This window comes from Mus musculus, chromosome 19, assembly GCF_000001635.26.
Source record: "Mus musculus strain C57BL/6J chromosome 19, GRCm38.p6 C57BL/6J".
Lineage (NCBI taxonomy): Eukaryota > Metazoa > Chordata > Mammalia > Rodentia > Muridae > Mus > Mus musculus.
The window spans coordinates 3246764-3259075 of record NC_000085.6 but is presented as its reverse complement, the minus strand read 5'-3'; the positions used below and the strand labels follow the sequence as shown (position 1 = coordinate 3259075).

At 41.6% G+C, this 12312-nt stretch overlaps 2 pseudogenes; one reads left to right on the top strand and one right to left on the bottom strand.

Annotated features, from left to right (window-relative positions):
• On the top strand, positions 4009 to 5558 carry Gm2106 (predicted gene 2106; annotated as a pseudogene).
• On the bottom strand, positions 8862 to 10272 carry Gm7798 (predicted gene 7798; annotated as a pseudogene).

Here is a 12312-nt window from a genome sequence, read left to right as displayed (position 1 = left end):
TTAATAGCTGAGGAGTACTCCATTGTGTAAATGTACTATATTTTCTATATGCATTCCTTTGTTCAGAGACATCTGGGTTCTTTCCAGCTTCTGGCTATTATAAATAAGGCTGCTATGAACATAGTAGAGCATGTGTCCTTATTACATGTTGGAGCATATTCTGGGTGTATGCCCAGGAGTGGTATTGCTGGATCCTCTGGTAGTACTATGTCCAATTTTCTAAAGAACCGCCAGACTGACTTGCAGAGTGGTTGTGCCAGCTTGCCATCCCACCAGCAATGAAAGTGTGTTCCTCTTTCTCCACATCCTCACCAGCATCTGAGTTTTTGATCTTTGCCAATCTGACTGGTGTGAGGAGGAATCTCAGGTTTATTTTGATTTGCATTTCCCTGATGACTAAGGATGTTGAACCATTTTTTAGGTGCTTCTCAGCCATCCAGTATTCCTCCGTTGAGAATTCTTTGTTAAGCTCTTTACCCCATTGTTTAATAGGGTTATTTGGTTCTCTGGAGTCTAACTTGTTGAGTTCTTTGAATATATTGAATATTAGCCCTCTATCAGATGTGGGATTTGATCTTTTCCCAATGTGTTGGCTGACTTTTTACATTAATGACAGTGTCCTTTGCCTTACAGAAGCTTTGCAATTTTACGAGGTCCCATTCGTCAATTCTTGATCTCATAGCCCAAGCCATTGGTGTTCTGGTCAGGAATTTTCCCCTGTGCCCATATGTTTGAGGGTCTTCCCCACTTTCTCCTCTATAAGTTTCAGTGTATCTGGTCTCATGTGGAGGTCCTTGATTCACTTAGACTTGAGGTTTGTACAAGAAGATAAGAATGGATTGAATCTCATTCTGCTACATGCTGACCACCAGTTGAGCCAGCACCATTTGTTGAAAATGCTGTCTTTTTTTTTCCAATGGATGATTTTAGCTCCTTTGTCAAAGACCAAGTGACCTTATGTTTGTGGGTTCGTTTCTGGGTCTTCAATACTGTTCCATTGATCTACCTGTCTGTCACTATACCAGTACCATGCAGTTTTTATCACAATTGCTCTGTAGTACTGCTTGAGGTCCTGGATGGTTTTTCCACCAGAAGTTCTTTTATTGTTGAGAGTAGATTTTGCTATCCTAGGTTTTTTGTTATTCCAGATGAATTTGCAAATTGCCCTTTCCAGCTCTTCGAAGAATTAATTTGGAAATTTGATTGGGATTACATTGAATCTGTAGATTGCTTTCAGCAAGAAGTCCATTTTGATTCTATCAATCCTGCCAATCCATGACCATGGGAGAGCTTTCCATCTTCTGAGATCTTCTTCCATTCTTTCTTCAGAGATTATAAGTTCTCATCATACAGATCTTTCACTTGTTTAGAGTCTCACCAAGGTATTTTATATAATTTGTGATTATTGTGAAGAGTGTTATTTCCCTTATTTCTTTTTGAGCCTATTTACCCTTTGTGTAGAGAAAGGCCACTGATTTGTTTGAGTTAATTTTATATCCAGCTAGATTGCTGAAATTGTCTATCAGGTTTAGGAGTTCTCTGGTGAAACTTTTGGGGTCATTCAAGTATACTTTGGTATCATCTGAAAATAGTGATATTTTGACTTCTTTCTATGGAATCTTCTGCCCCTGAGATTCTCTCTTTTATCTCTTGTCTTGTGTTGCTGATGCTTACATCTATGGCTCCTTATTTTTTTTCCCTAGGATTTCTATCTCCAAGGTTATCCCCCTTTGTGATTTGTTTATTGTTTCTTTTTTTTTGTTATATATATATATATATATATATATATATATATATATATATATATATATACCCACCCACTCCCCCTTTTTGGCCCTGGCATTCCCCTGTACTGGAGCATATAAAGTTTGCAAGTCCAATGGACCATCTAGTGATTGCCATATGCAGGGATCCATCCCATAATCAGCTTCCAAATGCTGACACCATTGCATACACTAGCAAGATTTTGCTGAAAGGACCCAGATATAGCTCTCTCTTGTGAGACTATGCCGGGGCCTAGCAAACACAGAAGTGGATGATCACAGTCAGCTATTGGATGGGTCACACGGCCCCCAATGGAGGAGCTAGAGAAATTACCCAAGGAGCTAAAGGGAACTGCAACCCTATAGGTGGAACAACAATATGAACTAACCAGTACCCCGGAGCTCTTGTCTCTAGCTGCATATGTATCAAAAGATGGCCTAGTCGGCCATCACTGCAAAGAGAGGCCCATTGGACTTGTTTATTGTTTCTATTTCCACTTTTAGATCCTGGATGGTTTTCTTCAATTCCTTCACCTGTTTGGTTGTCTTTTCCTTTAATTCTTTATGTAATTTTTGTGTTTCCTCTTTAAGGGCTTCTATCTGTTTACCTGGGTTCTCCTGTATTTCTTTAAGGGGATTATTGATATCCTTCTTAAAATCCTCTACCAGCAACATGAGATATGATTTTTAAATCTGAATCTTACTTTTCACATTTGTTGGGCTATCCAGGACTTTCTGTGGTGGGAGTACTGGGTTCTGATGGTACCAAGTAGTCTTGCTTTCTGTTGGTAAGGTTCTTGCATTTACCTTTTGCCATCTGGTAATCTCTAGTGTTAGATGTTCTTGTTGGCTCTGGCTGGAGCTTGTTCCTCCTGTCTGTCTGTAAGCCTGTGTCAACACTCCCTGGAGGCAAGATTTCCCCTGGCAAGAGCAGTGCACAGAGGGCTGCAGAACAACCCCACCTCCAGGGTGCAGATGTAGTCCATAGGACCCTGTCCCAGCTACTCTGCTGCTTCTACAGCCTATGACCTCCTGAGCACACACACCCTAAAGAATCACTGGAGAAAATAAATTGATGTTGAACATTTCTTCTCAGTCATTTGGTATTCCTCAGTTGAGAATTCTTTGTTTAGGTCTGTAACCCCACTACTAAATAGGCTTATTTGGTTCTCTGGACTCTACCTTCTTCAGTTCTTTTTTAAATTGCATATTAGCCCTCTATCAGATGTGGGGTTGGTAAAGATCTTTTGCAGATCTGTTATTTTTTTGTTGTTGTTATTGGTTTTTGTTTTTGTTGTTGTTTTTTTTTTTGCCATTTTGTCCTATTGACAGTGTCCTTTGCCTCACAAAGCAAAATTTGCTTTGAAATTTTATGAACTCCCATTTGTCAATTCTTGATCTTAGAGCATAAGCTATTAATGTTCTGTTCAGGAAAATTTTCCCTGTGCCCATGTATGGCTCTTCCTCACTTTCATTTCTATCAGTTTCAATATATCTGGTTTTATATGGAGGTCCTTGATCCATGTGGACTTGAGCTTTGTCCAAGGAGATAACAATGGGTCAATGTATGTAGTATCCTTAAGTGACCCAAAAAATTTCACCAGAGAACAACTAATGCTGATAAACAACTTCAGAAATTTGGCTGTATATAAAATTAACTCAAACAAATCAGTAGCCTTCCTCTAGTCAAAGGATAAACAGGCTGAGAAAGAAAGTAGGGAGACAACACCCTTCACAATAGTTACAAATAATATAAAATACCTTGGTGTGACTCTAACCATGCAAGTGGAAGATCTCTATGATAAGAACTTCAAGTCTCTGAAGAAAAAAATCGAAGATCTCAGAAGATGGAAAGATCTCCCATACTCATGGATTTGCAAGATTGTATAATAAAAATGGATAGCTTGTCAAAAGCAATCTACAGATTCAATGCAATCTTCATCAAAATTCCCACTCAATTCTTCATAGACTCAGAAAGAGCAATTTAGCACTCTTAACTCTCTACACATACCCTGTTTTCTGCTGCAGCCCTAACCTCACCACTGCACCCTGTTTTGATTTAAGCTCTCCTGCCTTCTTGGCGAAAGGACTGCACATTGAAGCTGCTGGGGGAGGGTGGAAGAAAGTGGACTTGGAGGAATTGGGGATCCCAGGAGTACAAGCCCCAGCACCACTTCCTGAAACTTCAGGAACCCTGGAAAGGAGAAAGAATAAGAGGACAGGAGGAAGAGAGAGAGGGGGTAGAATGGAAGATTCTCACTTCAATTCTAACCTGTACTTCTGGAGTTTTATCCCCACAGCCTCAGGGCAGGTTGAAAACACTGTGTTCATTGACAAGATGAAGGATCAGCTATTGACACAGAAGGGCTGTGGACTGGCACCACCTCACTATCCCACTTTTTGTAATAGTCCCTGCCTCAGTGTCCCTGTCTTCTAGCATCAGCATGGACACAGAGTCCAAGTCAGAACAGCTGACCCCACACAGTCAATCATCTGTTACACAGAATATCACAGTGGTTCCTGTACCATCTACTGGATTCACGCCTGACCGTCCAGGTTTGGTAATTACATCCCCGTCAGACTCTCTTGTGACCATAGCCTCAGGAGCTCAGACTTTCCCTATTTTGGCTCCCATGATTGTTTCAGCTCTTCCCCTGTCTCCCAAGCCCTACAGGTGGTCCCTGACCTCTCCAAGAAAGTAGCATCAACCATAACTGAGGAAGGTGGTGGAGGTGGTGGTGGAGGTGGCACTGTGGCTCCTCCTAAGCCTCCTCAGGGCTGCAAGAAGAAGCAAATGCTGGAATCAGGGCTTTCTGAGATGAAGGACCCTTACATCCTTGCCCCTGGAGATGACGATGACCATTAGAAAGATGGCAAGACCTACAGGAGCAAAGGTAACTGTGGCACAGGAAATGGACAGAGCCTTGGGCACATGGATTCAGTTCCCATCTCCACCACGAACTTGTGGTGTGACCCTGGGTGTAGGATGTGCTCATTGACCTTCTACTCAAAGTCGGACATGCAGATCCACTCCCAGTCACACACTGAGACCAAGCCCCACAAGTGCCCACACTGCTCCAAGACCTTTGCCAACATCTCCTCCCTGGCCCTTATCCACTAATCCTTATCCACTCAGGGGCCAAGCCCTATAGTTGTAACTTTTGTGAGAAATCCAAATCCTTCTGCCAGCTCTCACATCTGCATTAGCACACCTGAATCCATGCTGGTGAGTGACAGACCATACAAATGTGCACACCCGGGCTGTGAGAAGGCTTTCACATAACTCTCCAAACTGCAGTCTCACAGACGGCAGCACAACAAAGATAAACCCTTCAAATGCCACCCACAACTGTCAGCAAGCATATACAGATGCAGTTCATGAATCTACACACACAGTGAAACATGCCAGGGTATATAATGGCACAGTCCGTAGTAGGGCATATTCATCAGAAACATAACTTATGAAACAAGTGCAAACACAACCCTCCTGATCTTCAACAGCAAATGCAAGTGACATCAACAGCAACAGCATTGGCCCAGGCCCAAGCTTTGCAGGTATCACAGCAGCAGTAGCAGCAGCAGAGGCAGCAGCAGCAGGAGCAGCCACCTCCACAACCATCACACTTCCAGTCCCTTGGGGCAGCTCACCAGGGAGGGAGTGGTGGGGACAGAAACCTGAACCCTCCATCCCAGTGTTCCTTTGACATGACCCCCTATAAGCCTGCAGAGCACCATACACACATCTGCCTCACTGTCACCTCCAGCACAGTCCAGGTGGAGCACATGGCCAGCTCTTAGAGATTCATACTGCCTTCCTTTGTCAACTCTTCTTGATAGAAAAGTTCTCTTCTTCCTTGACAAGTCCTGTCTCCATCTCCTTGGGTCTCAGGCATGGCAATATTTGCAGGATAACCATCCTTAATTTCAGCTGCTCCTGATTGGCCAAGGAATCCTGAGATGATAGTGTTATCCATCATCCTACATCCAGGCAGAGCTTTTAAAACTGGGGCTTGGTACTTGAGAGAAGGATCTGCTGTGACCTCATATCTTGTCCAATGTTTAAGGATGTGTACCTTTCTCCCTATTCATCCTCAAAGTTGGGGCTGATCGAAGACTAGAGGCTGGCCCTCCCAGATAACAGAGAAGGAACCTCTAAATGTCACCAGCCTTCTGTTCTACACTTACCTGTAAAAGAACAGATTTTGCACGTGGCCTGACCCCTGTGAGACCTTTTCTTCCCCTTCCATGGTCTCACTTCATATTGGGTGGTGACTATACCTTTTTATTTATAAGGGGACAATAGCTAACTCATGGTCTCCAAGGTGCCAGAGATTCCCACGTGACCAAGGGTGGCTTAAGAGTGTGAGTTATGATTTTTCCTTACAGCCTCCTACCTTCTCTGCCAACCAAGGGCCTATATACTCAGTCTTACTCTCCAGTCCAGTGAGCTCTGGGAGTTATGTTAGCTGTTTTCATTGCAATACCATCTAGGCTTTTGCAGAGAAGGGAGAATTCTGGGCAAACACAGGACTGGACTTTGCCTCCCTAGGTACCAGGGTCAGATGTCAGACATGGCCTGCTCATGACCGCCATCTTTGCTGTAACCATTTCTGTGTTTATAAATGCATTATCTCTGAAAATTTTCATTTTGATGTTTCATTTTGTCTTATTTTTTTGTCCATTTTGTCCTCTGGCCATGGCATTTTAATTTTCTTTTGCCTTTTAATTTTTCTAATCATGGAAGATATCAGAAAATATTCAAATAATCAGGAAGTATACAGTTGTTATAAAGCAATTTAAAAATGAAAAACTTATGTACAAACTAAGGAGTGTTTTTAGACAATTGTATAGATATAAATTCAAATTTAGGGATGAAAAAGAAAAAAGAAAAGAAAGAGCAATTTGCAAATTCTTCTGGAATAGCAACAACAACAACAAAAATCCATGATACCGAAAACTATTCTCAACAATATAAGAACTTCTGGTGGAATCACCATCCCTGACCTCAAGCTTTACTAGAGAGAAATCATAATAAAAACTGGATGGTACTGGTACAGTGAAAGGCAGGTAGATCAATGGAATAGAATTGAAGACCCAGAAATGAACCTATATATCTATGGTCACTTGATCTTTGACAAAGGTGCTAAAACCATCCAGTGGAAAAAAGACAGCATTTCCAACAATTGGTGCTGGTTTAACTGGCAGTCAGCATGTAGAAGAATGCAAATTGACCCAATCTTTTTTCTTTTTAAAAGTCTGATGGATTCCTTCATTTATCTTCTCTAAAACTGGCTTTCGAATTTCCTTGGCCTTATTGTTCACGATGGAGTTTTCCTTTCTCTTTTGTGATAGATGGCTGTGCTATGTCTGTATTGGAAATTATTAACTTTAAGAACTTGTAACACACCATTTCATGCTCTACTGTATTAGAAACTTTCTTTTGAATATTGAATTGCTTTTCTTGTAGACTAGCCCATGTATGTGATTTTCTGTTTCTCTGTTCACATTTCTAATATATTGCTTTGGTTTGTATGTTAATATGTTTTATAATAGATGTGGAGAGATTAATTTCTCTTCTTGTCTGCTTGATATTCTGAGTCCTGCATTTGTATTGTCATTTTCTCCCTAACCATGAGAGAAATTTTCTCTTATGGTTTGAATAAAAGTTTTTTTATGCCTCCAGATTTACATTTCTTCCTTCTTCTATGATCACACTTTTTAAGTTTGGTATGTTCATAGTATTTCAAGCGTCTGGAGATTCTTACTTATATCTTGGCATTGTTTTATCATTTTCTTTATTAAAATGATCCAACCTCCACCTCATCTTCAACTTCAGCTATGCTGCCCTTTACTTGATTCATTATATTTGTTGGTATAGCCTCCCATGGAGTTTTTGAATATGACTTATTGTGTTTTATCACTTCCAGAATTTCAGTTAGATTTTGAATACATATTCACCACATTTAATTGTATACTGGAGGCTCTGATGAATAAACTTATCCTTTCCAGTTCTTTTTGCACTGGCTGGCTGGTTCAACTCAGGTGTTCCAGCTCATATTCCTCTCTAACCTGACTGATTCAATCTAGCTTTTCTCAGCCTCCACTGAACTCTTCTGCTTGGACTCAAACTAACTCTGGCAATTTGTTCTAAACTTCTGGCTCCTTTTTATTCTCAGACTTCCCCTACTTCTGCTGACCTGCACTGAACTGCATAAACTCACAAATGAACTCACCTCCACTGCACTGCACTCACTGCACTGACTCCCACTCACTGACTGAACTGAATTCATGAACTGATTCTGCAGAACTCCAAGACTCTACTCATCACTCCTCTTAAAGAGCTTTTCTCCTGGGAGATGGGAATATCCTATCTTTGACACTTTCTGTCAAATCTTTCACTGATTCATCACTTTGTCTGCTCCTCAATTTTATGTGATTGGTTGGGATTAAAGGATAATATTAAATGATACTGGCCAGAGGTAATAAAGTTGTGTACTGAGGGGGTGTCTATATTCCTGCCAGATCGCAGAGACCTAGAAGATCTTTGGATGTGATCCCTTGTCAAACAGCCATGTTGCTTGATTCAAATTCTTCTACAAGATTTTCTTTAACATATACACTTCTTTATTCAGTATCAAACATTTCTTTATTCAGTTGAGCTGTAAGTGGGAGTGCATGCATGTGTGTATGTATTCATTTACAGCTCCTTCAGAAGTTTATTTTCTTAAATAGGATTGGGAAGTAGAGAGGTCACAAAGGAGGAAATGAGCTGACAGTGGTGGTGCATGGCTTTAATCTCAGCACTTGGGAGGCAGAGGCAGGTGGATTTCTGAGTATAAGGACATCCAAAGCTATATTGAGAAACCTTGTCTCAAACAAACAAACAAACAAAAAAAACCAAAAAACAAACAAACAAAAAAGAAGGACTGTGAGGAGTGCAGGTAAAACTAAAAATGTCCAATTGAGGAGTTGTATGAAAACCTAATAAAACAGTAGCTTTCAATTATATATATATGAAAATTTTATATGTAAGCAATCTAAATGAAAAGCTCATAAAATAAAAGAGAGATAGAGTTCAAATTGGATATTGCTCATTAATGATTGTAGCTGGCTGAAGGCTAATTTATAGATTGGCCGATGTTTCTCAACATCACCAAGGATTGTCTATAACTCTGCAAACTTAATCTATGAGGTACAATTTTCAGGACCGAATTCCAGAAACTTTTCATAAAGCTTCCTGCATCTGCCAAATTCTCGAAGCTGCAGTTCCATGTCTATGTAACCTTTGGATAACTTGTTCTTTGGATATTTCCCTAGGGAAGTTGTCAAAGCTGTTCTGGCCAATGGCAAATTCTTCTGTCTTATTTCAAACTGTGCATAATATAACCACATTTTAGCAAATGTGAACTTTGTGTGAGGAATGAGTTGCAAAGACGTTTGATATACCTGTCTTGTCCTCTCGGGATCCTTGGCCTCCAGCTCTTCATACAGTGCATAGTTAACCCAGAGGTAGATGTAGCGCTTCCAATGCCTCTTCTCCTAGATGGGTGGCACATTGGCAATGGCTCTCTCATAGACTTCCTGCACAGTGTCAGCTTCTGCCTTACTTTCCACCAAGCATAAATAATGAAACCATGTGTCATAATTGTGTGGATTAGCCTTCACTTCTTCTTCCTACTGGAATCTGCATTTTCTCTCGATGCTATCTTCTACAACCCTCTGGTCACCAAACTTCTTCTCAAAGATGATGTAGTTTTTCACGAGTTCTTGGGCCTCCTGTTTGGAAATCCTATCCAGGGAATATCTGTAGATAACTTGTACTCTTTCAAATTCTTCCTGATTTTCCTCAAATTTAGCAAAGGCCACATAGAGGTGTTGGTCCATATGCTCGTCCCCAAAAACCTCCACTCCTCTCTCATAGACTTTCCGAGAATGAGCAAACGAAGTATGCTTCTCTTCAAACCGAGAATACTTGAATCAGTTCTTTATAGCAGGGTCCACGAGCACAAAGCGTTCATAAATGGTGTGGACCCAATCCACCACTTTGTATCTCAGCTCCAAGTTGATGTAAGTGTTCCAGGCCTGCTCCTCAGGCTGCCATTTCATCCAGCGCCCAAACACCTGCCGAGCACCAGCAACGTTGCCCAACATCTCCTCCATGCATGCGTACTTGTATCAGAACTGGTCGCCTCGTAGCAGAGTTGTTATGGCACCGTCCTTGATGTTCCAGGCATGCTTCACATGGCGGTTCTTCATCTCTATTTCTGCAGATTTCAGCCAGAGTGTAACAATTTGGTAGTCCACATCTAAAGCGCGCTCATATGTGGATTGAGCCCGTTGAAGTTCCTTCAGGCTTTCCTCCCATTGTGCGTATTTTATCCAGTTGCAGTCCTCTTTGGTCTTAGGTTATCTTCAAAAGTCTTTCTTTTCCAATGTTGTAATCGTTGAATTCTTCATCTGTGATCTTCTGGTGAGTTGGAGGTGCAAGGAGATCGAGTTCGTAGTTTTGTGACCAAATTTAAATTAAGTATGTGTTAAAATTTAAGCCATTATACAGTGTAAGATGACATGGAGTTTTGTTGTTAGAAACAGCACTTACTTTTATTGTACTTAAGAGATAACAAAGTATGATAAGACATCCAGATCAGGATAGAGTTTGACTTAATTATTCATTTTTAAGCTAATAACAAGGATAACTAATTTTTAAAAATATATCATTATGTTGCAATATATCAATCATCTGTAAACTCTAAAATATCTGTATAAGCCTTAAAGTAGGTTCTTAAATAATTTAAAAGTTATTTAGAGTTATCTCTTACATAGTTCTTGAAAAATCCATTCGTTTGACATTAAAGAGGCAGAAGTAGTAAGAAGAAACACATAAACATCTTCAAAGCATTCATATTCATATGTCTATTCCCACATATGTGATATGTATACAAAAGCACAGGCATAAATCATCCTTTTAATCTTTGGAATAGAGTTTAGTATTTCAAGGGAGTGCACAGGAAGATCATATCCTACGAAGGAGCAACCATCTCTTAAAGTTAATGTATGTCCTCAAGAAATATGGGTCAAGTTAATGTATGTCCTCAAGAAATATGGGTCAAGTTAATGTATATCCTCAAGCAATACAGGCCAGAAGTGGGATAAGGACCAAAGAGATAGTGAAAGACCCCCGAAGGGAGACCCTCACTCAAGCACTCAAGCCCCGGGACAGCCGCGGACCCAAGAAGACACTGAGACCATACATAAAATGTAGAAGGTAAGATTTAATAAAGCAGCAACATGAAAGCACATAGACCAGAGCTCTGGGGTCGAAACTCATACACCTAGTGGTGTAGAGGAGAATGGACGACCAGCCAAATTTTTCACAGGCTTATATAGTAAAACTCAAGGGGGGAGAGCTGGGCAGGGAAAGTACAAGTTTACATCACTAGGGGGTTCTGCCAAGGGACAAGGGGTTCTGCCAAGGGAATCGACGTAACTAAGGGGTCATGTCCTATCATTTGGCAATGTACCCGGTTCATTTTGAGGTTGTTCCAGGAGGCCCTTATCTCAAAAATGTTCTTGGAACAGTTTTTAGTTGGGAGGGTTCGAACTCTAGGGTGAGGAGTTCAGGAATGCATTCTGGGGTGAAGAGTTCAGGAGTGTTCCGGGAACAATCTCTAGATGGGAGGGGTCGGGTTCTGGGGTGAAGAAGAGTTCAGTAAAAATTTTTATTCTTCAATAGCATCTAGACCAGTACTGTGTGAGTATGTATATCTTACCCTTTAAGATGTGTTCCCTTTAAGATGAGTACTCTGGTTTCTATGTTGACATGTATTATGAAAACAGCAAAACATATAACCATATATATATATATGTATATACACACACACACACACATATATATGTGTGTGTGTGTGTGTGTGTATAATCATACATAATAGACATTTAATAGCTGGGTGGGGAGGCGGCGCCATTTCCGGCTCCAGACAACCGGCCACCTTCCTGGTGAGAGCACAGGGGTCCACCCGGCCCGAGAGGCTTCTGCCTCACGTTCTGTGGGGGCCACCTTGGTTCCGGGACTCCGCGGCGGGCGGTCTGCGGGTGAGAGTGTGGAACACAGAGGCCAGCAGCTTCTGGAACGGGCGAGAGCCACAGAGCCTCTGAGGCGGCGCCATTTTCGGCTACAGACAACCTGCCACCTTCCTGGTCAGAGCACAGGTGTCCGCACAGCACAGGAGGCTTCTGCCTCACGTTCCGCGGGGGCCACCTTGATTCTGGGACTCCGCAGCAGGCAGTCTGCAGGCCAAAGCAACACAGCTGCTGGGAAAGATCCTGTTTTGGGCATTCATCTTCGGCCAGGAGGAGGTCCAAACACCAGATAACTGTGCACCTCCCTGAAAGAGGAGAGCTTGCCTGCAGAGACTGCTCTGACCACTGAAACTCAGGGAAGAGAGCTAGTCTCCCTGGTCTGCTGATATAGTGTAACAAAATCACCAGAGGAACAATCTCTAAACAGAGACAACTATAACAACTAACTCCAGAGATTACCAGATGGCGA